Source organism: Pipistrellus kuhlii, unplaced genomic scaffold, assembly GCF_014108245.1.
Source record: "Pipistrellus kuhlii isolate mPipKuh1 unplaced genomic scaffold, mPipKuh1.p scaffold_m20_p_2, whole genome shotgun sequence".
NCBI lineage: Eukaryota > Metazoa > Chordata > Mammalia > Chiroptera > Vespertilionidae > Pipistrellus > Pipistrellus kuhlii.
In genome coordinates this window covers 111547938-111574346 of record NW_023425515.1, presented here as the reverse complement: position 1 = coordinate 111574346, position 26409 = coordinate 111547938, and the positions used below count along the sequence as shown (strand labels likewise).

At 42.7% G+C, this 26409-nt stretch overlaps 1 long non-coding RNA gene and 1 other non-coding gene across 2 annotated transcripts; both read left to right on the top strand.

Annotated features, from left to right (window-relative positions):
• Positions 1 to 8057: 8057 nt before the first annotated feature.
• On the top strand, positions 8058 to 8259 carry LOC118725071. The gene has a single exon (XR_004989819.1). It is a non-coding gene; the product is annotated as a small nucleolar RNA SNORA74 (small nucleolar RNA).
• Positions 8260 to 14541: 6282 nt separating this feature from the next.
• On the top strand, positions 14542 to 16601 carry LOC118722521. Its single transcript, XR_004989025.2, has 3 exons — positions 14542 to 14672; positions 15432 to 15620; positions 16490 to 16601. It is a non-coding gene; the product is annotated as an uncharacterized LOC118722521 (long non-coding RNA).
• The last annotated feature ends 9808 nt before the right edge of the window (positions 16602 to 26409 follow it).

Here is a 26409-nt window from a genome sequence, read left to right as displayed (position 1 = left end):
CTATCAGATAAAGTAAACTTCAAAAACAATTAATAAAGGAATAAAGAGGAATATTTCAAAATGTCAAAGAGTTCAATTTATCAACAGGACACAACAATCATAATGAGACAGGTTTAAATACATAAGCAAAGCAAAGACTGCTTCATGACTGAAGGGAGAAATATGCAAATTCAGAGTTTATAGGTGGGCATTTTGACACTTTGCGCTCACTAATTTATAGCACAAGAAAACAACAAATCCATAAAAATATAGAAGACTTGAACAATACTACCCACCAACTTGACCTGACATTTATAGAACATTCAACCCAGCAACCAGCACTATACATGCCTTCCCAATGTACTTGTGATAGTCACCAAGATAGACCATGCTCTGAGCCATAAAACAACTCTCAGTACACTTGAGAGGATTGAAATCACAAATAACTAATATTAAGAATGAACATGGGGATGTTGCTATAGATTCTACAGACTTTAAAATTATAAGAAAGGGAATATTATAAACAATATTATACCAATAGATTCAATAACTTAGATGAAATGGATAAATCCTTGCAATACACAAATTACCTAAAGAAGAAACAGATAATATGAAATAATCCTATATCTATGAAATATATTGAATTGATAGTTAAAAACTTTCCCACAAAGAAAACTTCAGTTCCTGATGACTTCACTGCTAAATTCTACCAAACATTTAAGGAGGAATAATATCAATTATTCACAACCCCAGATAATGGAAGAGAAAGGGAAATTTCCTGGCCATCATTATCCTGATACCAAAACTGGACAAATAAATTACATAAAAATTACAGACCAACATATCTCATGAACATAGATACTGTAACAAAAGTATGGCAAATTTTGGCAAATAAATGAATCCAATAATACATTAAACACACACACACACACACACACACACACACACACACACTTTAAGACTTATTTCAGGAATATAAGGTTGGTATAACATTGAAACTCAAAATAATTCACCTTTTTTGACAGACTAAAGAAGAGAAAGTCTCATGATCCTCCATAGATGTAGAAAAGGAATGTGATAAAATTTAATATTCCTTCCTGGTTAAAACAAATAAACAAAATCATTCTCAGCAAACTAGAACTGGAAGGAAATCTCCTCAACCTGATAAGGGACATCTACAAAAATCCCAACACTAACGTTATTCTTAACGGTGAAATATTGAATTTCTTCCTATGACCGGGAGCAAGGCAAAGATGTCTGCTCTTGTCACTTATATTCAACAGTAGAGGCCTGGTGCACAAAATCCATGCACAGGGGAGGGGTGTGTCCCTCAGCCCAGCCTGCACCCTCTCCAATCTGGGATCCCTCTCACAATCCAGGACTACTGGCTCCCAACTGCTCACCTGCCTGCCTTCCTGAGCCAAACTGGCTGGGGCAGGGTGACATTTCTTTGCCCCTTCAGCAGTGGACCTTCATTTTTCCCTCCAGGAGTGTGGTGGAAAACCCTAGATCACCTTCTTCGATTCTTATTACCCAAGTTACCAAGAACACTGCAAGTTGCTTACTTGGAGCTTAGCCAATTAGAGGACAGAAGAGGTGTTTTCTCTGTAGCTCATGCGCAGAGGTGAGATTGCTGGTGCACTGCAGCTGGAGCAGCCCCAGGCCTTCCTGTCAGTCTCTGCCCTAGGCCCCGGTCAGTGTTGGCTCCGGGGTGGCCCCTCTGTCAGTGTCAGCTCCAAGGCGGCCCTCCTGTCAGTATTGGCTCCAGGATGACCTAAGTCACTGCAGTTCAGTCCCTATGTCTCTGTCTCCACTCTGGGCCTCACCTGTGCACACAGCCTCTTTCTGACTGATCATGACTGTTATAGCATCCTGGCCTAATTTGCATATTACCTCTTTATAGCTTATCTAATAAGATAACAATATGAAAATTAACCATAACCCTGCTACACCCACAAGCCACGCCTGAAATATCTGGCCAGGACAGCCGCAAGAGCACCACACGCAGGCGGACTCCACACGACTGCACTGCTTCGGGGGCAGGTAGTTCTTTTTAAAGGTTCTGAGAAAAGGAAAACCCCTATTTTGTAACAAATTTTGTTTAAAATTTTCTGCTGTTCTTCCTAGACAAAATGTTGCTGTCTGACCTTGTAGGTCAGAGACCAGATATGCCCACAATCTCAATACCATGCCAGGTGCACTTTTTCAATTGGATAGAACTGTATTGTTTTTAAGGCCAGCATCAAGATAACCACTAAGTGCACATAGGACTGGCTCTTTAATAAAAATAAATTAAAAAAAGGAAGTTCTGCCTGTAATCTTGCTTAGAATTTGAATTCATCCTCCCTAAGCCCATCACGTGACGAACAAAGCAAGACTCTCCAAACTCTCCCCTTGCACCGTCCGACCCCTTGGGAACTCTGCAACAGTTCAAACCACAGAAATTTTCCTTTGTTCTAAATTCTAAATCCTAAAGACTATATTCTAAAAACTGGGGTTAGCCCACAGTGTCGTTCCCAGTCACATCCTGTTGGACATTGGAATGTGGCCCTATCTTACAGAAGCAGAACTCAGTGGTTAATCTCCAAATGTTATCTATAGTTTCTACCCCTGAAGCTACTGAGTCTGTGGGAATCAATCTCCTGTAACTACCCTATTGTTTAAGCAAGTAAGTGAAGGTCAAAGTCAGAATGGTAGGGTTAAAATTCAAACAGCAGTTTTTACCCAAGTATGATTGCTACCATATTTCAACACCCACCAGCCAATTAAGAGCAAGTATGCAAAATAACTAAACCAAGATGGCTGTGGCCACAGAGAGAGCAGGAGGAAGGCTTGGGTTTTCCCCGCAATGGAGGAAGCCAAGCTTTCCACACACCCTGGCCAGCCCAGGCCTCCGCTTAAGACTACAAAGTTCCAATTGTAAAAGATACATAAATCTTAACAGAAATGGCAGCAGCCACAGAGCAAGCCGAAGGCTTGGCTCCACTCTAGGATACAAAGTTTCAATTGTAGAAGAAAATAAATCCCAGATATAGGGCCTCCACTTGGGACACACTGGGGGCATGGCCAGCCTGCAAATCACCACAGGCCCCTTGCCCAGGCTGCTCCATGCCCCAAAGGAACCCCCATCCTGATCCAGGATACCCTTCAGGGCAAACCAGCCAGCCCCCACCATGCACCAGGCCTCTATCCTATCTAGTAAAAGTGTAATATACAGATTGACCATCACTACAACACACAAGATGGCTGCCCCCATATGGACACAATATGGCCACTATAAGATGGCCAGCAGGGAAGGGCAGTTGGGGGGGACCAGGCCTACAAGGGAGGGCAGTTGGGGGTGATCAAGCCTGAAGGGGAGGTCAGTTAAAAGTGACCAGGCTGGCAGAGGAGGGAAGTTGAAGACAAACAGGCTGGCAGGGGAGCAATTAGACATCAATCAGGCTGGCAGGGGAGTGGTTAAGAGGTGATCAGGCTGGCAGGCAGACATGGTTAGGGGCAATCAGGAAGGCAGGCAGATGAATAGTTGGGAGCCAGCAGTACTGAATTGTGAGAGGGATATCTGACTGCCCATTTAAACAGGAAGTAAGACATCAGTCAAAGGGTCCCAGATTGGAGAGGGTGCAGGCTGGGCTGAGGGACACCCCCCTCCTGTGCATGAATTTTGTGCACCAGGCCTCTAGTATATAGATAATATTCTATGAAATCAGAAAAGAGCCCTTCAGTCCCAAACTCACTGAACACATGTGCTCCTCCTGGGGCCCTCCCTGCACCTGGGTCTTGGGGGCAGCCTTCACAGGTTACCTTTCAGGTGCTGTGAGGAGCTGGGAGACAGGTGAACAAGAACAACACTTTATTTCAGAAGATACTCAGAGCCATGAAGAAAACACTTAGGTGCTGTGACTAGGAAGCAACAGGGACTGTCTTGGTTTTCTATTTCTGCCCTAACAAATGACCTCAAATGGAAGAGTGATGGCAGGTGCTGTGGGTAGAAACCCGAGGCAGATGCATTGGGCTGTGCTCCTCCTCGTAGGCCCCGGGAGACCCAGCCCGTCCCCTGCTCATGGGTGCCGGCAGAATCTGCTCCTATGGGACCATTCTGTTCCATGTCTCTGCCTAAGCCACTGCCAGCTGCCAGGGGCCTCCAGAAAACCTTGGTCTGTGATCCCTTTCTCTAGCCTCAGAGCCAACAATGCGTATTGAGTCCCTCCCATGGCATCCCTGACCCACCCTCCTGCCCACTTCCCACTTTCAAGAACACCTGGTTACTGAGGGCCAGGACTTTAGGGTGGGGCCACAACTTCTTCATGTTCAGTATAGGGTCTGGAATTTGGTGGTCAATAAATGTCCAATCACTGATTTAAACACAAAGAAATACCTGGTTAAGTTCACTTGCCTAACCCAGGACAGTTGCCAGGTTACCTCTGTAACCTGTCTTACCATTGTGACCTGTTGCCACATGATACCCCACAAGGCTGGGCTGGGGCCACTGCACGGTGACTCCTCTGCAGGCTCAGGAAAAGCTTTCCAAGATCTTGTAATATTTAAACTCAGACTCGGCTGTTGAGACAGAGCTGGCCACATGGAGAAAGGGGAAGCCACCACCAAAGGAGCAGCAAGTGCCCCCGGGGCAGGGAGAACCAGGCTGGCTGGGTGCAGGAGAGGACGGGTGAGTAAAGGGCCCTTGTATGGGGAATGACATGATCAGGTTTATATTTTTTAAAGGTCACTGTGATTTTTGGCATTTAAAATTATATTTGAGGGGGTAGAATCCATACAGATGAAGAGGGTGAGATGTACTTCAGGTACAGAGAGTGGGAACATGGCCTGGAGGCAGGAGAGATGAACACTGGAGACCTGAGCACACACCTCTCAGAGGCCGGTGAGTGAGGGACAGGGCAGGGCAACAGAAGACCCTCCATTGAGGGTGCAGGGCAGGGGGGACAGAAGACCCTCCATGGGGGGTATAAGGTAGGGGGGGGTAAGAGACTCTACATGGAGGGTATAGTCAGGGGGTAGGGGACTGTCCAATGGAGGTTACAGGGCAGGGGGAAGGGGACCTTCCATGGAGGGGGGATTGTGGATCCTTCCTGGATGTGGCAGGACAGAAAAACAGGGAACCCTCCATGGAGGAAGCAGAGCAGCAGGGACAGGAGGACCTCCATGGAAGAAATAGGGCTTGGCATTGGGTCATGGAACCCTCCATGGATGGACAGGAGAGTGGGGACATGGGAATCTCAGGGATGGGCAGGGCAGAGGGTCTCCGGTGCCCCCTGTCCTGCCCCCTCCATGGAGTGGGAAAAGCAGGTGGAACAGTGGACCCTCCACGGACGGGGTCTGCCAGAGCAGACAGGGGATCTTTCATGCAGGGTTCAGGGCAGGGAGGACAGGGGACCTTACATAAAGGGGGCAGGACAGGAGGCACTGGAGACCCTCCATGGAGAGGGAAGGACTGGGGTTAGCGGTCCCTCCATGAAGGGCTTAGGGCAGGAGGGACAGGGACCCTCCATGGAGGGGGCAGAGCAGGGAGGATAGGAGAGGAGGGAGGTGTGAGATGGGACACTGCCCCCTCCAAGGAGGGTCCCCTTTACCCTCAAGAAGGTTTCCCTGTTCCCCCAGCCCTGCCCCTTCCCATGGTCCCCTGTTCTTCCTGCCTTCCAATGGAGGGCCCACAATCTCCCTTATTTGACCATTCTGTGGTTGGTTCCTTTTATCCTCAGCATGGAGAGTCTTCTGTTTCCCTCTCATGTCCCTTCAATGACAGGCATCTGAGGGGCATGTGCTCTGGTCTTTACGGTCTTCATCTCTCCTGACTCCAGGCGATGTGCTCACTCTCTGTACCTGAAGTACATTCTCACCCTGTTCATCTGTCTAAATCCAACCTGTGCTCTCAAGGCACATCTCAAATATCATTTCAAATGTCAAATCACAAAATGATCTCCACAGGGGATGGGGGTGGGGAAAGGTAGGAGATGGCAAAGAGGGGCAGATTGTGATGGAAGGAGACTTGCTTTGGGGTTTCTCCTTCCCCAATACAATCCTACTAATAAAAGAGTAATATGCAAATTAACCACCACTCTGCCCACCAGCCACGGACACCATCCACACCCACCAGCTAATCAGAGCAAGTACCGGTATGCAAATGAACTCCAACCAAGATGGATGCCATTGGGTTTCCCTGGAAATACAGGAAGACAAGCTTTCTTTCTTTCTTTTTTTTTAATATATATATTTTATTGATTTTTTACAGAGAGGAAGGGAGAGAGATAGAGAACTAGAAACATTGATGAGAGAGAAACATCGACCAGCTGCCTCTTGCACACCCCTTACTGGGGACGTGCCTGCAACCAATATACATGCCCCTGACCGGAGTTGAACCTGGGACCTTTCAGTCCATAGACCGATGCTCTACCACTGAGCCAAACCAGTTTCGGCTGGAAGCCAAACTTTCCACACACCCTAGTGGGCCCAGGCCTCTACTCAAGAGTACAAAATTTCAATTATAGAAGGTAAATAAATTCCAACAGAAATGGCGGCAGCCACGGAGCTGAAAGAGTAGGAGGCTAGCCGCTAGGGTGATGGAGGAAGCCAAGCTTCTGCAGCCCTGGCTGGCTCAGGCCTTCATTCCAGGCTACAAAGTTTCAATTGTAGAAGATACATAAATTTCAACATAAATGGCTGCTGCCATGGAGCGAGCAGGAGGCTTGGCTACACTCCAGGCTACAAAATTTCAATTGTAAAAGATAAATAAACACCAGATACCAGGGCCTCTGCTTTGATCACCAGGGAGCATGGTTGGCCTGCAAACAACCACAGACCCCTCTCCCAGGCCACCCACACCCGAAAGGAACCCCCACTCTGATCCAGGACACCCTTCAGGGCAAACCAGCTGGCCCCCACCCATGCATGAGGCCTCTATCCTATATAATAAAAGAGTAATATGCAGATTGACCATCACTCCAACACACAACATGGCTGCCCCCATGTGGTCAAAGATCCTGCCCCCATGTGGACAAAAGATTGCCACCACAGGATGGCCAGCAGTGGAGATCAGTTGGGAGGGACCAGGCCTGCAAGGGAGGGCAGTTGTGGACAATCAGGAAAGCAGGGGAGAGCAGTAGGGAGGGACCAGGCCTGCAAGGGAAGGCAGTTGAGAGGGACCAGGTCTGTAGGGGAGAGCAGTTAGGGGTGACCAGGCCATCAGAGGAGGGAAGTTGGGAGCAAATAGACTGGCAGGGGAACATTTACCCATCAATCAAGCTGGCCTGGGAGTGGTTAGGGGGTGATCAGGCTGGCAGGCAGAGTGGCTAGGGGTAATCAGGAAGGCAGTTGGGCGAGCAGTTTGGAGCCAGCAGTCCTGGATTGTGAGAGGGTTGTCTGATCCCTGGAGGGGTCCCAGATTGGAGAGGCTGCAGGCTGGGCTGAGGGACACGCCCCATGCACGAATTTCGTGCACCAGGCCAATAGTATACACATAATGCATTACAGAAGTGAATACCTAAAACCTGACATACCAATGTCAACCCAATAAATTCAATTAAAAATAAATAAAAGGTGGGGACCATTGAGGGTGATTGGATCTTGAGGGTGGAGCCCTCATGAATAGGATTAATACCCTTTTAAAAGAAACCCCATACTTGCCGAAACTGGTTTGGCTCAATGGATAGAGCATCGGCTTGGGGACTGAAGGGTCCCGGGTTCGATTCCGGTCAAAGGCATGTACCTTGGTTGTGGGCATATCCCCAGTAGTGGGTGTGTAAGAAACAGCTGATCGATGACTCTCTCATCGATGTTTCTAACTCTCTATCTCTCTCCCTTCCTCTCTGTACAAAATCAATAAAATATATTAAAATAAATAAATAAATAAATAAAAGAAACTCCATACTAGACTATTTCGGGGGATCATTTTGCAAATTCTATATATGTCTATGCTGTAAACTTGAAATATTGAATGACAACTCTAATTAGGAAAAATTAATTTTTAAAAATGAAATTTAAAAATAATAAACATATAATGATAAATCAGAAAGTGATCTTTAAAACATATAAATCAGATCATGTCTAAAAGTCTGAAGGGCTCCAGCAGTAGTCAGCTGTGCAGACAGAATCATGTCTGTGATGGTGTTACACTGCTGGGAGAGGATTGCCCTGTCTTCTTCCTCCAGTCGCCTCTGTCAGTGTTCTGACTACAGCTGGCACTGGGGCAAGGCAGAACTGTGCTTCCTTGAGAGCAAGCTAAGCATCACTTTGCTGCTTAGTTCTGGTGTGGGAGCAGACACAGAGAAAACATATTTTTAAGCCTTAATGGTTCTAATAGCATTTTCAACCCTCCCAAGGGTCAAGTGACTATTACCTGCTCTTCCCTGCACTCCTGCCAGCCTGGCCCCCCACCCAGTCTTGAGGACAAAGGGTTGGTGCAGTGTTGTCCAGGAAGCTAGGGAACATGCATCTGGGTGGCCGTCTGAACAGAACTACAGTTTCCTTAGGAAGGAAATGGAGGGAAGCATCTGCTAGTATCAGCCACGAATGAAGAGACTATACTTTTCATGACACAGTAATAGGATCACAGCTGCATGACCCTGCCATGTTCTCCTTCCCCAACTACATTCCAGGGGACCCAAGAATCGCCCACCATGACAAGCAGCTTTCTGGCCTCACCGACACTCTGCAAAGCCCTTAAGCTCACACGGCAGATCTCAGACTATGGATCCCAGACATCTTAACTCCTGGGAAGCAACCTGTAGTGACTTTTAAATTCCACTCTTACAGTGGAATTACTTGAGAACTCACTGAGAACTTGCCTTATGCAATCTGAGTACCTGCAGAGGCTCTTTCAGTGACTGAGCATAACAGGCAGCCAGCAGGTGGAGGCAGATCTTGGGGTGCCTTGGGAGCTTTGTTGAACTGCCCCTAGGCCCAGTGCTAAGAAAAGCCAGCCTTGGTTTGGACCTTCTTGTGCTCATTCAGGCCTGGCAGAGGTAGCCACACACAGTGAATTGCTTTGTAGCTCCAAAGGGGTTGCCCAGGGCCAGTCACAGGAAGCATCTGATATTGGCTAGCACTAGAGTCCCTCCCAGGAGGCCCCAGTGGCCAGATTCAGATGATATCAGAGCAGGATCCAGTTAGCTTTACAAGTAGCATATCACACATGAAGTTATTAACCAATAGATTCAATTTAAATCACAGGAAGAATATTGTGATAGAAGCTATAACTTGGATGAACCTTGATGAAACGTTCAGTGCAAAAGCCAGTGAAAAGAAGACAACTACTGTAAGATTCCACTCACATGGGGTCCCTAGCCCCATCGGAGTCAGAGATGGAACAAAAGATGAAGGTGCCAGTGGTGGGGGGGGTGAGGGAAATGGGGGTGGAATGCAGAGTTGTTGTGTGAAACAACTGGTGAAAAAGATGAAGGTGTAGGGAGAAGGTGGAATGCAGATTTTTTACTGGGGACAGAATTTAGGTTGGAGAAGATAGGAAAAGTGATGGAGATGATGGTGGTGTGGGCAGCACTACAGTATGAATATCCTTAATGCTACTGCACTGTGCACTGAAAAACAATGGAAATGGTAAATTTTACTGTGATACAACGATCCAAAAAAAGAGAAAGGAAATGAAGGACAGGTCTTCAAACAAAACCGAGGTGGGACATGCTCAGGACACCTGAATCCCCGCTCCCAGCAGGCCTCTGGACAAACAGTGATGAGAAGAGCCTGGGGTGTGAGGTCCATTGAGAAACCCTGGGCAAGCCCTGGTTCCTCTGGCTACCCCACCAGCTATTAAGAAAAGCAGAGAAGCTGTATGGGGGTCAACATGTACAGAGAGGTGCACCTCTGTGGGGAATTCATTTTGTGCAGCCACTGTGGAAAGCAGTAAAGAGTTACCTCAAAAATTAGAAATGGTACTTCCATGTAAACCAGAGATTCCATTTCTAAAAATGTATAAAAAAAAAATCAGAGACATTGATTGAAAAGAATATATTCACTACAATGTTCATTGCGTGTTATTTGCAATACCAAGATCTGGAAGCAGCCCTATATGCCCACCAGTAGGTGAGTGGATAAAAATGCTTTGGTACATGGACCCCATGGAATGCTACTTGGCTGTGAAAAGGAAGGGAATCTTCCTATTTGTGACAGCGTGGATGGACCTGGAGAGCCTTATGGTAAGTGAAATAATGTGGATGGACTTGACACGTTTAGTGCAAAAGCCAGTCAAAAGAAGACAACTACTGTGTGATTCCAGTCACAGGAGGTCCTTAGCGCCATCGGAGTCAGAGATGGAAGGTAAGATGAAGGTACCGGTGGTGGTGGTGGAGGAGGAGAAGGAGGGGGAGATGCAGAGTGGTTTTTTGTTTATTTTTTATTTATTATTATTATTTTGTAAATATTTTATTGATTTTTTTACTGAGAGGAAGAGAGAAGGATAGAGTGTTAGAAACATCGATGAGAGAGAATCTTCATTCAGCTGCCTCTTGCACTCTCATACTAGGGCTGTGCCCCCAACCAAGATACATGCCCATGACCGAAATCGAACATGGGAACTTTCAGTTCCCAGGCCGACGCTTTATCCACTGAGCCACACCGGTTTCAGTGAGAGTTGTTTTTTAATGGGGCCAGAGTTTCCACTGGAGAAGATGGGAAACATGAAGGCCATGATGGCGGTTCGGTTGGCACAACAGTATCAATGTTCTTAAGGCCACTGCACTGTGGATTGCAAAGCAGTGAGAATGAAAAATGTCACCATGATAAAACTATCCAAAAAAAGAGAAAGGAATGAAGGCCATGTCTTCAAAGAGAACCATGGTCGGAGGTGCTCAGGCCACCTGAATTCCCGCTCCCAGCAGGCCTCTGGACACACAGCGATGAGAAGAGCCTGGGGTGTGTGGTCTGTTGAGAAACCCTGGGCCAGTCTTGGTTCCCCCTTGCTACCCAACCGACTATTAAGAAAAGCAGGGAAGCTTTGAGGAGGTCACCATCCTGTGCAGAGAGGCACACATCTCTGTGGGGAAAGCATTTTGTGCAGCCAGTATGGAAATCAGTAAGGAGTTACCTCAAAAATTAAAAGTGGAACTTCCTTATGCTTCAGCAATTCCACTTCTGGGAATGTATCCCAAAAAATCAGAGACATTGATTGGAAAGAATATATGCACTGCTATGCTTATTCTAGTTTTATTTGCAACACCAAGATCTTTAACCCATGTGCCCTTCAGTAGACGATTGGATAAAAATGCTTTGGTAGATTGACCCCATGGAATACTACTTGGCTGTGAAAAGGAATGGAATCTCTATTTGTGACAACGTGGATGGACCTGGAGAGCTTATGGTAAGTGTAATAAGCCAGTCAGAGAAAGACTAATGGCATATGAGTTCACTTATATGTGGTATCTAATGAACAAAATAAATTAACAAATAGAGACTCATAGAAGGAGAACAGACTGACGTTTGTCAGATGAGATAGGTGCTGTTGGGCCTGGTGAAAAAGGTGAAGGGATTAAGCAAAGAAAATCAACAACTCATAGACAAAGACATCACTATAGTGATCACCAGAGGGAACGGTGGTGGTCGAGGTGGAAGAGGGTAAAGGGGGTCAAATGGTCATGGAAGGAGACTTGACTTGGGATATTGGGCACACAATACAACATGCAGATGATGTGTTATAGAATTGTACACCTGAAGTCCACATGACTTTATTAACCAATGTCAACCCAATAGATTGAATTAAAAGCACAGGAAAAATATTGTGGCAGAATCTATAACTTGAATGGACCTTGATGTCATGTTCAGTGCAAAAGCCAGTCTAAAGAGGACAACTACTGTGTGATTCCACTCGCATGAGGTCCCTAACGCCATTGGAGTCAGAGATGGAAGGAAAGATAAAGGTACCTGTGGTGGTGCTGGGGTGTGTGTGTGGTGAGGGTGGGGATGCAGAGTTGTTGTTTATTGGGACAGGGTTTTGGTTGGAGAAGATGGGAAAAGTCATGTTGATGATGGTGGTGTGGGCCACACAACAGTATGAATGTGCTTAATGCCACTGCACTGTGCACTGAAAAACAGTGAAAATGGTAAATTTTACTGTGATAAAATTATCCAAAAAAGAGAAAGGAAAAGGCCAGATTTTAAAACAGAACCTTGGTGGGACGTACTCAGGCCACCTGAGTTCCCACTCCCAGGAGGCCTCTGGACACACAGTGATGAGAAACCCTGGGCAAGCTTTGGTTCCCTCCTGTCTACCCCACAGGCCTGTATTTTTGTTTTTGTTTTTTGTTTGTTTTTAATTTTTTAAATTAAATTATTATCCTTATACATATACAATTGCTCCCCCCTTCCATATATGCCCTTCCTCCCCAAAGTCTTATGTTCATTGGTTGTACTTTTATGCATGTATATAAGTCCTTTGGTTGATCTCTTATCTCCCCCAGATCTCCCTTCCTTCCCCTCTGTAATTTGACAGTCTGCTTGTTCCTTTACTGTCTCTATATCTATCTTTTGTTTCATCAGTTTATAATGTTCTTTAACATCCATAAATAAGTGAGGTCATGTGGTGTTTCTCTTTCATTGACTGGCTTATTTCACTCAGCATGATGTTCTCCAATTCCATCCAGGTTGCTGCAAATGATGAGAATTTCTTCTTTTTTATGGCCTGTTAAGAGAAGCAGGGCAGCTGCGTGGGGGTTGCCATCGTGTGCAGGTGCAGAGAGGCGCACAGCAGGTCAGCCCCCGGGACGCTCACACCTGAGGGAGCCCAGCAGCCCACCTGAGGCACAGCCGCCTGCAGCTGGCGATGGAACCCCCATGGCAACTGCACCCGCCCACCATGCCACGGAGACGCCCTTGGAGGAGAGAGCTGAGAAGTGCCAATGGGGCTTAAAATGGGGGGCTTTTTAATGTTTATATTAATAAATATTTTAACTGCAAATAATGGATTTCCTATGATAATTGTGCACCACAGATAATTGTAGAATTTACTCTCTAAAGTACTGACTCACAGGGCTTCTTCAATGATGTCCACTATGGAACATGTGCTAGAAGCAGATGGTATCGTGGTTCAAGGCTGTCCATGTCTCGCTGTGAGTTGAACTTCATCTGAAGAGGAGACCAAAGCTCTACATTTGAGGCCTTGAGGTTATAATGAAAGAAGTCTCTTCCCAGGGTACAGACACACACACACATGCACATTTATATACACCAATTCACAATCATTCATACACATTCACATTCACACAGCCTCACACACATGCACACACATCCCTTCATATATGCTTACATACACATTCACACAGTCACACAATTCATACATTCACACACATATTCATACACACCTACAAACAACCATACAAATTGGCATTCACATGCCCCTACACACTCACTGTAACACACGCTTAAACGCACAGTAACATTTAGTCACACACAGTGACATCCATATTTATACATATCTTCACACATGTTTTCACACACACACACTCACACACACACACAGGCAGGAATAAGAGAGAGAAGTGGGGAAGTCTCTGCCTCCTCCAGGAGCTCAGAATAACTGAGAATTTGAGGGGGGAAGAGCAGGACTTTCTGGCAGGTTCCACTGCAGGTAGCACTTAGAGAGCATGGCACATTTAACCAGCTCAGGGAAGCCTTCAGCTCCCTGAGGTTTGCCCGCCTCTGCTCCTCCTCTGCCAGATCCCTACTCTATGCGTTAGGTCACTGTGAGTGAAACCATGACTGGGCTATGGGGATAGGACCAGCCAGACAAAGTGACCTCAAATTAAAAGAAAAATAATCTCCACCCTCACAGTTGTGTCTTAGAAGTCAGCCTACCCCTGACTACGTACAGGTTTCTCTCTGGAACAGTTTAGCCTTATTAAAAATGTCACTATTAAGATACCTGAAATCTACAATTTGCCAGTAATGTAATTTTTTAAAAATACAGAATTCTTAGAGTTGATTTTTAAATGAACCCTAAAGCATTGTAAACTTTCTACTTTTAAAAAGTAGTTCCTCTCAGGAAATAAATTAATAGAGTTATTCTAGTGTATAAAACTGGGTAAACTATGAAATCAGATCAAAACACAAGATCTAAAATCTAATTTAAGAAACAGTCTAAGAAACCATTAAAAAAAAAAAGCACAATAGAATGTAAGAATTGTGGTTTTTACTTTGAAGAGAAAATTAACTCTAGCTGCTCCATTAGAGATTTCAATTTTGTTTGTCACATCTTAGATAGATATTAGCTGAACACAGTGTGGTAATCATTTCACAATATATGCAAATCCAACCATCATCCTGTCTGCCTTAAACTTATACAGAGGTGTATGTCAATTATTCCTGAATAAAACTTGAAAAAAATAAAGTGATTTTATAGGTAGAAAAATGCATAAACTGTAACTAAAAGGAAATAAATCAGTATACACACATCATGAATGGTATAATCAACAAAGCTAATATCAAATATAAGTATCTGGGAAGAGCTACTGATTTTATATTGTTCTATGAACCAGAGTTATTACTATAGGGTAACCTACCAAACATTAAAAGGGTATATTTGATAACTCATATTCTTTGCATTAGTGAATAATGAGTCTGGGACTATCATTTTAAATTGCTTTATTTACAGTTACAATAATTTTTTATTTCTTTGAGAAAATTTGATTCTAAAAACAAAATTTTTTCTTCAAAGTTTAATACATCATATCAAGGTATTGTATTTACTTTTTTTCATTAATGAGCAGATTTTAGAAAGTTCTGTATCTGTTGTGGGGGCACTGCTGTTAACTTTTTTTCAGTAAACTTGGTTAAGCCAACATGCTTCCTCTTCTGAAAATTAAAAGAAGTTTAATCTCATTATAACCTGTCTTTCTCTGGTCTGAGGAAGTGTGGGATTTCTGCTACTTAATTGTTTTTGGTCGGTAGCTCTGAGTCATTATATAAATGGGATATGTTTTTAATTCAGAATGAGTAGCTTGATGTCTCATAAAAAAGGATATTTTTAAACATATTTTTCATATTTCTATAATTTATTTTCAATGCAACTACAATATTTATTACCTATTAAAAGTCTTTCCCACCAGCTTTTTATGGGAAAAAACAGATACACAGAAAGCAAGTTAATATCTACTTTTATAATATGGGTAGCCTTTTAAAAATTGTTTACCAAAAGGTTTTCTTATGAACAGTGTCTTATGATAATTACTGCCTGCCTTCATGGGATCTGTTTTAACATTGTTGAAGAGAAGAGCATATAGCCACAATATATCCTGTATGTGAATGTAGCATTCAGGATAAAGTCATTATTTATCACTTTTCACATAGACTGATATTTTATAGTTTAGGCATTACTATGAGAAAATTTGATTTCATACTGCATTACTATAGTGCATGTTTATAGATAAGTAGTAGATCTTAAGTCCACAGTGCATCATTTATTTTTATTTTTGTGGTTTTATTTTTACTTTTAGGGATTTATTCTTCCTTACCTGTTGAAGTTCCTCTGAATCACAAACGATTTGTTTGTGATCTTACCCAAGCCGATTGTCTTGCCCTCTATGATTTTGTAATTGAGGAGACAAAGAAAAAGCGCTCTGATTCCCAAATTATTGAAAATGACAGTGATCTCTTTGTAGACTTGGCTGCAAAAGTCAATCAAGGTTTGAGATGAATATCATAGTTTTATATTTCTTAATTGTTATTCCATTCTTTGTTGTAATTAAGATGATTTGTCAGGCCACTTTAAGTAGAAATAAGATGGTTTTGTGTCACCTAATATCCTATATAATAAAGAGGAAATATGCAAATTGACCATCATGCCCTCATGCAAAGATGGCTGCCCCCATGTGGTCACAAAATGGCTGGCAGGGGAGGGCAGTTGTGGGTGATCAGGCCAGCAGGGGAGGACAGTTAGGGGCAGCCAGCCCAGCAGGGGAGGGCAGTTGGAGGTGACTGGGTCTACAGGGGAAAGAAGGCAGTTGGAGAGACCAGGCCTGCAGGGGAGGGCAGTTGGGACAATCGGGCCATCAGAAGAGCAGTTAGGTATTGATTAAGTTGACAGCGGAGTGGTTAGGGGGTAATCAGGTTGGCAGGCAGAAGCAGTTAGGGGCAATCAGTCAGACAGGCCGGAGAGGAGTTGGGAGTCAGCAGTCCCAGATTGTGAGGGTGCAGGTTGGGCTGAGGGACACCCAAATTTCAAGCACTGGGCCTCTAGTTCACATATATAATAAAAGATGTTTATTCGGTAGGGAAAGTTTGCTCTCTGATATTTACATTAAGCGAAGCATCCTTCTGTGAAACTGTTACTTACAGCTGTGCTATTGCTGTAATTTATGTGCCTAAACACTTTTATGTTCAACTGATGACTAGAGAAAAGGAATGGTATAAAACTTAGCCCATTTATATAATGTTGAATTTTCATATTTTAACGTATTTTGAAACATGTTAAAATATGATTGCTGTGTTCCTTCCTGTTAATTTTTAAGAATGTACATTTTTCTAAGGATATAATAATTCTATTTTTTATTAGATAACAGTCGAAAAAGTGCAAAGTCTTACCTTGAAATCTTGGCAGAAGTGAGGGATTATAAAAGAAGACATCAGACCTATAGAGCTAAGAATGTTCACATTACCAAGAAATCATATACTGAGGTAAGTTTTATATAATCTTGTAGAGCTTTGTTGGGAACAGATATTTCCTTTATGTAGATTTCTAAGTCAGTACTATGGATTTTCATAGTTCCTTGGAGGTTTTCTGAAAAAATAAGTATCTTCAAGCTAGACACACCTGATCTGTAGTTGCTACATCTCTTCCCACCATTTGCCAGACAAAGGTTTTTAGGATACAGAAACTTCTATAAAGAGGTTGTTCAATCTTTAAAAAATACCTACTTTTGAGAAAGTGATAAGAGGATTTTAGATTTTGGCTTTAAACACATATGGGCTTAAGTTTTCATTCTGCTGCTTATCATTGCTGTTTGATTTGGACAAGTTATTTGAGTTTTTTAAGAATCATTTAAAAAAATTTATCACAGTATAGACTTTGCAGGGTTGTTATAAGAATTGATGGAGATTATACATGTGGACATAAATTGCTCAAAAAATAGTTATGATTTTTTGGCAAAAATTTTAGTGTGCTTTATGTACGCTGCTAAATATTTAGACCTAAGAAATGTCTTGGTATAATTTATAATTTTTTAATATTTTTATGATTTCAGAGAGGAAAGGAGAGACAGAGAGAGCAAGAGAGAGAGAGAGGGACCAATGATGAGAGAGAATAATTAATTAGCTGCCTTCTGCACACCCTACACTGGGGATCGTGTCCCAACCCGGATATGTGGCCTGGCCAGGAATTGAACTGTCACCTCCTGGCTCCTAGGTTAACGCTTAACCCCTGAGCCACGCAAAATTATTTATAATTTATACAATTGAATAAATATATAAAGTTATGATTAATTTAATTAATCTCTTGATGTTTATCTAGATTTATTTTCAGATGTCATTTTGTGGGTAGATTTGACTAAGTTTTTGATACATGATTTACCTTGCCTAGATTCTAAATAATTTCCCATTCAAAATTCTAATTGTTTCCACAATATTTCTTTCTTTTCTTTATGATTTCAAAGACCTTCCACAATCTGGCCTCATTCTACCAAGCATTTTCTTTTGCATGTGTCATAAACTATGTCTAGTTTACATAGCTTTATTCTTACTTCCACATCCTAATACATGTTGTTTTCTTATCTGACATGCTCTTGTTTTGCTATTTTAATTTTTTTTCTTTTTATATAAGTTGCAGATGTACAACATTATATTTTGATATCTATAGCTACTACAAAGTGATCACTTATACTAGTAAAAGTCTAATTACTATCATCACCATACAATTGACCACTTTCCTCCTTTTGCTCACTGTGCAACCACCAATATGTTATGTGTTTCTATGATATTTTGTGGGTTTTTAATTTTTTAATTTTTATTTATTTATTTATTTTTAAATAAATCTTTATTGTTCATATTATTACAAAAGTTCCTCATTTCCCCCCCCCTCCATTGCTCCCCTCCACCAGTTTCCACCCCACCCTCTGCCCTTTCTCCACCCCCCATTGTCCTCATCCATAGGTGCACAGTTTATGTTCAGTCTCTTCCCGCACCCCCCACTCCCCTATTCCCCGAGAATCATCAGTTTACTCCCCTTCCATACCTCTGATTCTATTATAGCTAATATTGTTCATCAGATTTTTTTAATTCCCTTGGTTTTTAGATTCACTTGTTGATAGTTACATATTTGTTGTTCATAATTTTTATCTTTATTTTCTTCCTCTTCTTAAAGAACCCCCTTCAGCAATTCATATAATTCTGGTTTGGCAGTGATGAACTCCTTTAGCTTTTTTTTATTTTTTATTTATTTATTTATTTTTTTATCTGTGAAGCTCTTTATCTGGCCTTCGATTCTGAGTGATAGCTTTGCTGGGTAGAGTATTTTTGGCTGTAGGTTCTTGTTCTTGCTATTCATCCCTTGAATATTTCTTGCCATTCCCATCTGGCCTGCATGGTTTCTGTTGAGAAATCAGCTGACAATCATATAGGTGCTCCTTTGTAGGTAACTACCTGCTTTTCTTTTGCTGCTTTTAATATTCTCTTTGTCTTTTGCTCTTGGAATTTTAATTATGATGTGTCTTGGTATAGTTTTCTTTGGATTCCTTTTGTTTGGGGTTCTGTGCGCTTCCTGAACTTGTAAGTCTAATTCTTTTCCCAGTTGGGGGAAGTTTTCTGTCACATTTCTTCGAATATGTTTTCGGTATCTTGCTCTCTTCTTCTGGGACCCCCATAATTTTGATGTTGGTTTGCTTGAAGTTGTCCCAGAGGTTTCTTACACTATCTTCAACTTTCTGGATTCTCTTGTCTTCTTGCTTCTGCAGAGGAGTGTCTTCTGGCTCTTTATGTTCCAAATCTTTGACTTGATTTTTGTGATCTTCCATTCTGTTTTTAGGACTCTATAATATTTTTTTTATTTCAGACAATGTATTCTTTATTCCTAATTGATCCCTTTTTATTTCTAGTTGATCCCCTTTCATGTCCTCATAGGTCTCATTTATTTTATTGGCTTTTTCTAGGAAATTCTTGAAAAATCTTATAACTGTGGTTTTGAACTCTATATCCAGTCACTTGTCCTCCATTTCTTTCACTTGTGATCTGTTTCCTTGTCTGTGCATTTTCTCTGCTTCCCTGAGTTGGTAGGGTGGCTTTGGATGCTAAAGTGTCCTATATGGTTCAGTGGGTCAGCCTCCCAGTTACCTGAGGTGGACACTTTTGGTGCACCCCTTTGTGGACTGTGTGTACAGCCTTGTTGTAGTTAAGTCTTGATTGTTGTTGGTATCACTGGGAAGAACTGACCTCCAGGCCAATTGGCTGTGAGGATCAGCTGTGTATATGCCAGGAGACAACCTTATTCTACTAGACTTGGAAAATTACAAAAGCCTCTGCTCAGCTTGGATGGGGCTGAGATTCCTGTCAGCCTTGGCTTCCTGTCAGCCCTACCCTGTGAGGTTCCTGAGTCTCAGTGTTCCTCAGGGTCCTTTGGTACTCGCTGCAAGCACCTCTGAGAGAAAGGTGCCCTCGAGTTTTCTCGGCTACCAAACAGTCTAGGCTCTCCCCCAATGAGCCTGGAACTGGGGTTCAGTGCAGTTGGAAGTGGGGTTGGAGTTGGGGTTCAGAGCAGTCTGGAGCTTTTGTCTCCTTCCCGCTAAGGCAATCCAGAGGCACAGTCTCTGCATGCAATGTGCGTGTCTCCAGGACTTCCTTTCACCGCTCCCCTGAGTTTTCGCCTTTCAGCCCAGTCTCCCTCCGTATGAGCTTGGATCCCCAGGGTCTGGCCTAGAACTGGGGTTCAGTGCTGTCGGATCTGGGGTTCATCACAGTCCAGAGCTTTTATTTCCTTCCCGCTAGGGAATGCCTGACAGGCACTCAGCCTTCCTTCCTCTCCGGCTTGGTCCTCTCCCCACGCGCACAGTGTCTCTGTACCTTAGGCTTTTACAGCTCCTCTGATTTTCCTTCTAGTTGTAGAATTTCCCGTTAGTCAACTTTTCTGTAGTTCTGGATAATGTCCATTTTGTATTTTAATTGTATTTTTTTTTTTTTTGAAATTGTTGTGTGAGGTTGCAGTTAGGCGTTTACCTACGCCACCATCTTGGTTTTTTCCCAAGTCCATTTTCATAACTATTGCCCCAGAAAGGGAGAGGTTGGGAGGGGTGGGTGGTGACTTCATTCTGGCCCCACCTCTGGTAAGTTATTTGGTAAAGGAACAAATGCAGGATGAGAAATTTAGGTCTCTTAAGTTTACAAAGCATATTAACATATTGTGGACAGATCATGAGAATTCTTGCTTCATATTACACAGTGTTTTACATGGTATCATACTTTAAAAGATATTAGCTTGTGAGAACATGTAATAAATAACTTCAGAATGCAATGGTTATTTAATTTTAAAGTGTGCCTTTAACATTTATGTAAAATGTTATTTGTGCTCATTCAATAGAAACTTATCTGGTCACTGGGTAAAGCTAGCAGTAAAACTACTGGTCCGCAATGTGTTAAGGTGGGTTTGGGACTAAAAAGCTGCCTTTGAGCCTTCTTGCTCCCCTTTCCTGCATCCTATTCCATTGTAGTTAATGAGAAATTAATCTGCCATACCTAGATATGTTATTTGTTCTATTTATTCTTTGCCTTTTTTCTTTCTTTCTTTCTTCTGGATTACTATAGTACTTCTTTAGCATTCCATTTTTCCTCCTCTGTTGCTTTTTAGCTCTCCCTCCTTGTTTTATGTTGTTAGTGGTTGCTCTAGAGCTGTGCTGTCCAATGGACTAGCCATTGGCTACATTAGCACTTGAATTGAAAGCAGGGACTCAAACAGATACATGTACATTAATGTTCATAACAGCATTATGCACATTAGCCACAAAAGGGAAGACAATGGGTCCATTAACAAATGAATGGATAGACAAACTGGTGCATATGTAGAACAGAAAATATTCAGCCTTTAAAAGGAATCCAGTTTTGATACATTCTACACCAATGGCTGAACCTTGAAAATATTATTCTAAGTGAAATAAGCCATATACAAAAGGATAAATGTATGATTTCACTTATATGAAAAAATAGGCAAATTCATAGAGACAGAAAATGCAATAGAGGTTACCAGGGGTTGGGGGAGGGAGAAATGGGGAGTTACTTTTTAATGGTTACAGAATATCTGGGGTGATGAAAAATATGAAAATGATGATGATAGTTGCACAACATTGTGAATGTAATTGATACCACTTAATTGTACACTTAAAGATATTGAAAGTTGTTAAAAATAAGCTGAACTAGTATTGCTAAACTTTTTATTTTGCAATAAATGGCATGAAAACAGAAATCCCAAATTATCATTTACTATTGATATAATTGTTTTTAGAGAAATTATATTTTACAATAAAAAAATGAAAAACACATTCTTATATTAAAACAAAGTTCTTTATAATCAAGACAATTGGCAACATCACATTGAAATGAATATTATTCTTATTTTGTCTATTTTGCTGGGGCCTGGTAAAAATGACTCATGTACCTCCTCATGTCTGTGGGCAGGCACTTCAGAACCACTGCTCATGACCTCAACAAAGGCTTTTTGAGCTGACAGGATGACACCTGGGCCATTTCATAGTGGCAGAGCATAAGTGATCCAGTGCATCACAGTCTAGTTTTATGTCATCCCTGGAATATGCACTATAAATTTTATGCAGAATATTTATATGTAATTTTCCCAACAGTATAATAATCTGTGTGAGACAATAAAGGAAGGGATATTTTGAATTATATTTTTATGACATTTGTCGCTTTTACAGTGACCACGTAGCACTTATGCAACTTAAAAAAGATTTTAAAAGTATCCACCTATAGATGGTGCAAGTAGAGATTGTTACTCTCTCTTTTTAGTTTATCTTTATTGTTGAGAGAATTACAAATGTCCCTCATTGTCCCCCTCTATCCAGTTCCTGCCCCACCTCAGGCCTTCATTGTCTGTGTCCACAGATTGTGCATATATGCATATAAATTCTGTGTCCATTATGCATATATGGACATTTCCCCAAACCTTAAAGAATGCCCAAAGGGACTTTAAAATCAGCTTCCTATTGTAGGAGTACCATTTGTGTGTTTCTTTAATGATCACACTTTCCTTAGAAGAGGAAAATTTAAAGTGATTAATCAGCAATTTCTTGCAAGAGGGGGGATGTTTTGCAGCTATAGTGAATTGTCTTTGGAAGATTAATATAAGATGTTAAGACTGACTTGTCAAGAAATAGTTAAAATAAATGAACATGTCTTTGTTTAAATGTAAATTGTGGAGATACATAAGTATTTATTTCCTTATTGAACAGGATAAATACTCTCTTCAAAGCAAACCCTGTGATTGTATTTCCTCCAAGGACTGAGCTTCAGAAAGTTGGGGGAAACAAAGAACACACATGTGGAAGCAGTATTACAATCACACTGTATTAGCTTAACCTCAAGTGTGACCATGGCCTAGCTCTAGGGGCAGAAAGGCAGAGTGAGCCCCCCTTCTGGAGTTAGATATGTTATGAGGCCATGCAACGTTGGCTGGCCCTGGATCTTATCTCTTACTTTCCTTCACTGGAGACAGGAAGACCAATTATTTTGCACATTTTTTTATTTAGAAGGTCAGTTGCAACATGGAGAAAAAGCTGAAATAAACTGCTTTCTACAATCTTTTTTGGCAATAGCTTTCATATCCAAGAATGAAGACTCTGCTTAATTCAAACTGGGAACAGATTTAAAAATGTCAGGGACAGCTACAGGGCGATTCTGTCTTAGTCTCAGGGCTCAAAATACTTGTCAGGCTGGGAAAACAAGGAGAAAGAAGCTATCCTCCAGCTGTTCAAGTATTGCAGAAATCAATTCCTGCAAAAGATCCCAGTTAAAACCAGCCACTCCTCTCCTTCCCTCCATGGATCTCTGGCAGGGCTTTCTCAGTTCCATGCTGCACACTGCTCCACTGTATCCCCTCCCAGGGCTGTGCCATGAGTTGAAAGAGCATGAGCTGAAAACAATATGTTCATGGGAAACCCCCAAATCCTGCCTGTTTGGCAAATGTTTACTTCACTGAGCACCGCGTTCCTTACATTTACCATGGGGATGATGGTCTTCATTTTTCCAGGCAGTTTTGTACAGGGTAGCCTATCTAATAAAAGAGTAATATGCAAATTAACCATCACTCCATAACAAAAATGGTGGCACCGATAGCCACCAGATGGCAGCGCCCAGTCCTCTTAGCCCTGCCAGAGTTCCCAACTCTGCCCATGGTGGCAGCCTGTGGTATCCAGCTGGGAGGTGCCAGTGCCCAGCGTGATCCTGGCCAGCGGTGACAGCATGGACTGGGATCTCAGGCCATCAGGGCCACACACCCCTCCTGGGAGATCTTCAGGCCAGAGATGGCAGCCAGGGCTGTAGTCTTAGGTCGGCAGGGTTGTGCCCCCCACTGCATGAGCCCTGGCTGTGGTGGCAGCATGGGCTGGGGTTTCAGTCTAGCAGGGCTTCACAACCAAGCTGCATGATTTTCAGGTCAGCCGTGGCAGCCTGGGCTGGGGTCTCATGCCAGCAAAGCTGGTCACCCCCATTGAGTCACAGCAGCCAGGCAGATATAGAGAATTTTAAATGTTTCTTTTTAAAAAAATATATTTTATTGTTTTTTTTACTGAGAGGAAGGGAAAGGGATAGAGAGCTAGAAACATCTATGAGAGAGAAACATTTATCAGATGCCTCCTGCACACTCCTCACTGGGTATGTGCCCCCATCCAAGATATATGCCCTTGATTAGAATCAAACCTGGGACCCTTGAGTCTGCAAGCCAATGCTTCATCCACTGAACCAAACCAGTTAGGACTGTCCAATATGCTAAAGAAAAAAACCTTATCTAATAAAGAGGGAATATGCAAGGGAGAGCATTTGAGGGTGACCGGGGTTTCAGGGGACAATCGGGCTGGCAGGGGAGCAGTTAGGCATCAATCAGGCTGGCAGGGGAGCGGTCAGGGGGTGATCATGCTGGCAGGCAGAAGCGGTTTTGGGCAATCAGGAAGGCAGGCAGGTGAGTAGTTGGGAGCCAGCAGTCCTAGATTGTGAAAGGGATATCTGCCTGTCAGATATCCCCCAAGGGGTCTCAAATTGGAGAGGTGCAGGTTGGGCTGAGGGACACCCCCCACCCATGCACGAATTTCTTACACCAGGCCTCTAGTCTCTATATATAAAGAGCCAGGGTCCATAACATCCAAAGTGACTGAAGGCTTGACCAAACACTGGAAGTCAGTCCTGTAGTCAGTGTTGCAGGAGCCTCAGTGACCCAGCACTGACTGCCGAGGGGGCTGTGATCAGACGCAGAGAAAAAAAAGCAGCATCTGATCGCAGCCCCGGTGACAGTCAGTGCTGGGTCAGCGCGGCGGAAGTCAGTCCTGGAGACCCAGCACTGACTGACTCGTCGTGGGCACCTCAGTGACCCAGCACTGACTGCCGAGGGGACTGCAATCAGGTCTGGACAGAGACCGGAAAAGAAAAGCAGGATCTGATCACAGTCCCCGTGGCAGTCAGTGCTGGGTCAGCATGGCGGAAGTCAGTCCTGCAGTCAGTAAACATAGGGTCAATTATTATTAAGTGAACATTGAGTCAATTAATATCTCTTTGAGAGGAGTTGAGAATATAAAGTACAGTGTAGAACAATTGCTTATATTATGTCACATAACACTCTTCAACTAAGATATTTTCCTTTATTTAAGATATATCTTTATTGTTGAAAGTGTTACAGATGTCCCTTTGTTTTAGTTTTTGTTTTTCCCATTGATCTCCTCCACCTTGCATCCACTCCTTCTAGGCCTTTGCCAGACTATTGTCTGTGTCCAATGGTTATTCTTATCTAATACATAAAAATCTACAATAGAAAGATTTAGAGGACTTCCTGGAAGATGGCTGCAAGGTAAATACTTGTACGTGCTGCCTCTCACAACCACATCAGTGCTGCAACTGGGGATCTTATCTGAGACCTGAAAAAACCACAACTGTGGGGGCCCCGCGGATTCCACAGAAAGGTTGGATTTTGCCAGGGATTACGTGGGGTGTCTGTGTCCCAACAGCGAAAGCTGCAGCTGCAGAAGCTGAGGCCGCTGTGGCAGCAGAGACAAAAGTGCGTGCGCACGCTGGGACCATGGAAATCTGTGTCCACAAAAGTCCCCCGCTGTTTTGAGAGAGTGGACGGGGGTCCCCAAGGTTGCTAATAGTGGGGTTCTCTAGGGAGCAACCCATTCTGATCTGACACGGAGTTAGAACATAGGAGTTGGAAAGCAGTCTGTTTGTAAGTGCACGTAGACTGGCCCATCGTGCACCTAGGCTGGTTCCCCTGTGACCCTTTGCTTTTGATTACAAAGGAGAGACCACCCAGATTGGCTGGCCCTAAGAGACAGCAGGGGGAAACTGCTTTTCTAGAAGCTGAGAAGCAGAGCTGGGAGAAATCATCCGGGATTCAGCTCCCAGGCAAAAAAAAAAAATCAAACAAACAAACAAACAAACAAACCGGTATTGAGTGCCATAGAAAAAGAAGGCTAGAGCAGCCAAAAAGATGGGGACATCAATCCAGAAACACTGCCACCAGGGGCTGGAGTACAAACTGTGTTTATTACTAGTTTTATTTGATCAAAAACCAAGAAACTAAGGAATCGCCATCTTAAAATCAGGGACTAGTTTACAACACTGAGGTGCAGCAGTGTTGTAAACACTGGGAACTATAATATTAATACTGTCTGGACTGAGAAACAGGCATGCCAAACAGAATAACAGAAGAAGTGAATGGCCTTCACAACTGCACACTTTTTTTGCTAAATTTTTTATTTTATTTTCATTTTTTGCATCTTTTACTTAAGAAACAATTTTTTTCCTCACTTGATTTTAACTTTTTAATTATTACATTTTTAGGTTCAATCAACATTATTACTACTGCTATTTTAATTTTTTTAAGTGCCATTTTATTTTCTCTTTATTTTACATTGGAATTAGTGTTCTTCATTTTATTTTCATTTCTCCTTTAACATTTTTTAACTCTATCTCAACACGACCTTTACACCATCACTCTCTTCCTAACCTTCCTCCTTTTGCTATCCTGTTTATCTTAACCCTTTCCTGCTTTAGATTTTCCCTACTCTTTCTGCCTCCCTCCTGCTAAAATTTCTACCCTGCTTATATATCTAATTTCCAATCCCCTGTTTCAAATGCATACACACCCCTCTCTAAGCTGTATTAACTAGCAAAAAAAAAAAAAAAAAATGTTTTTCTCTCTGTCCTTTTGATGCTGTTTGTGGGAATGTTGATTATATTGTATTTTTATGCTTTTTAATGAGGGTATTTTGCTTA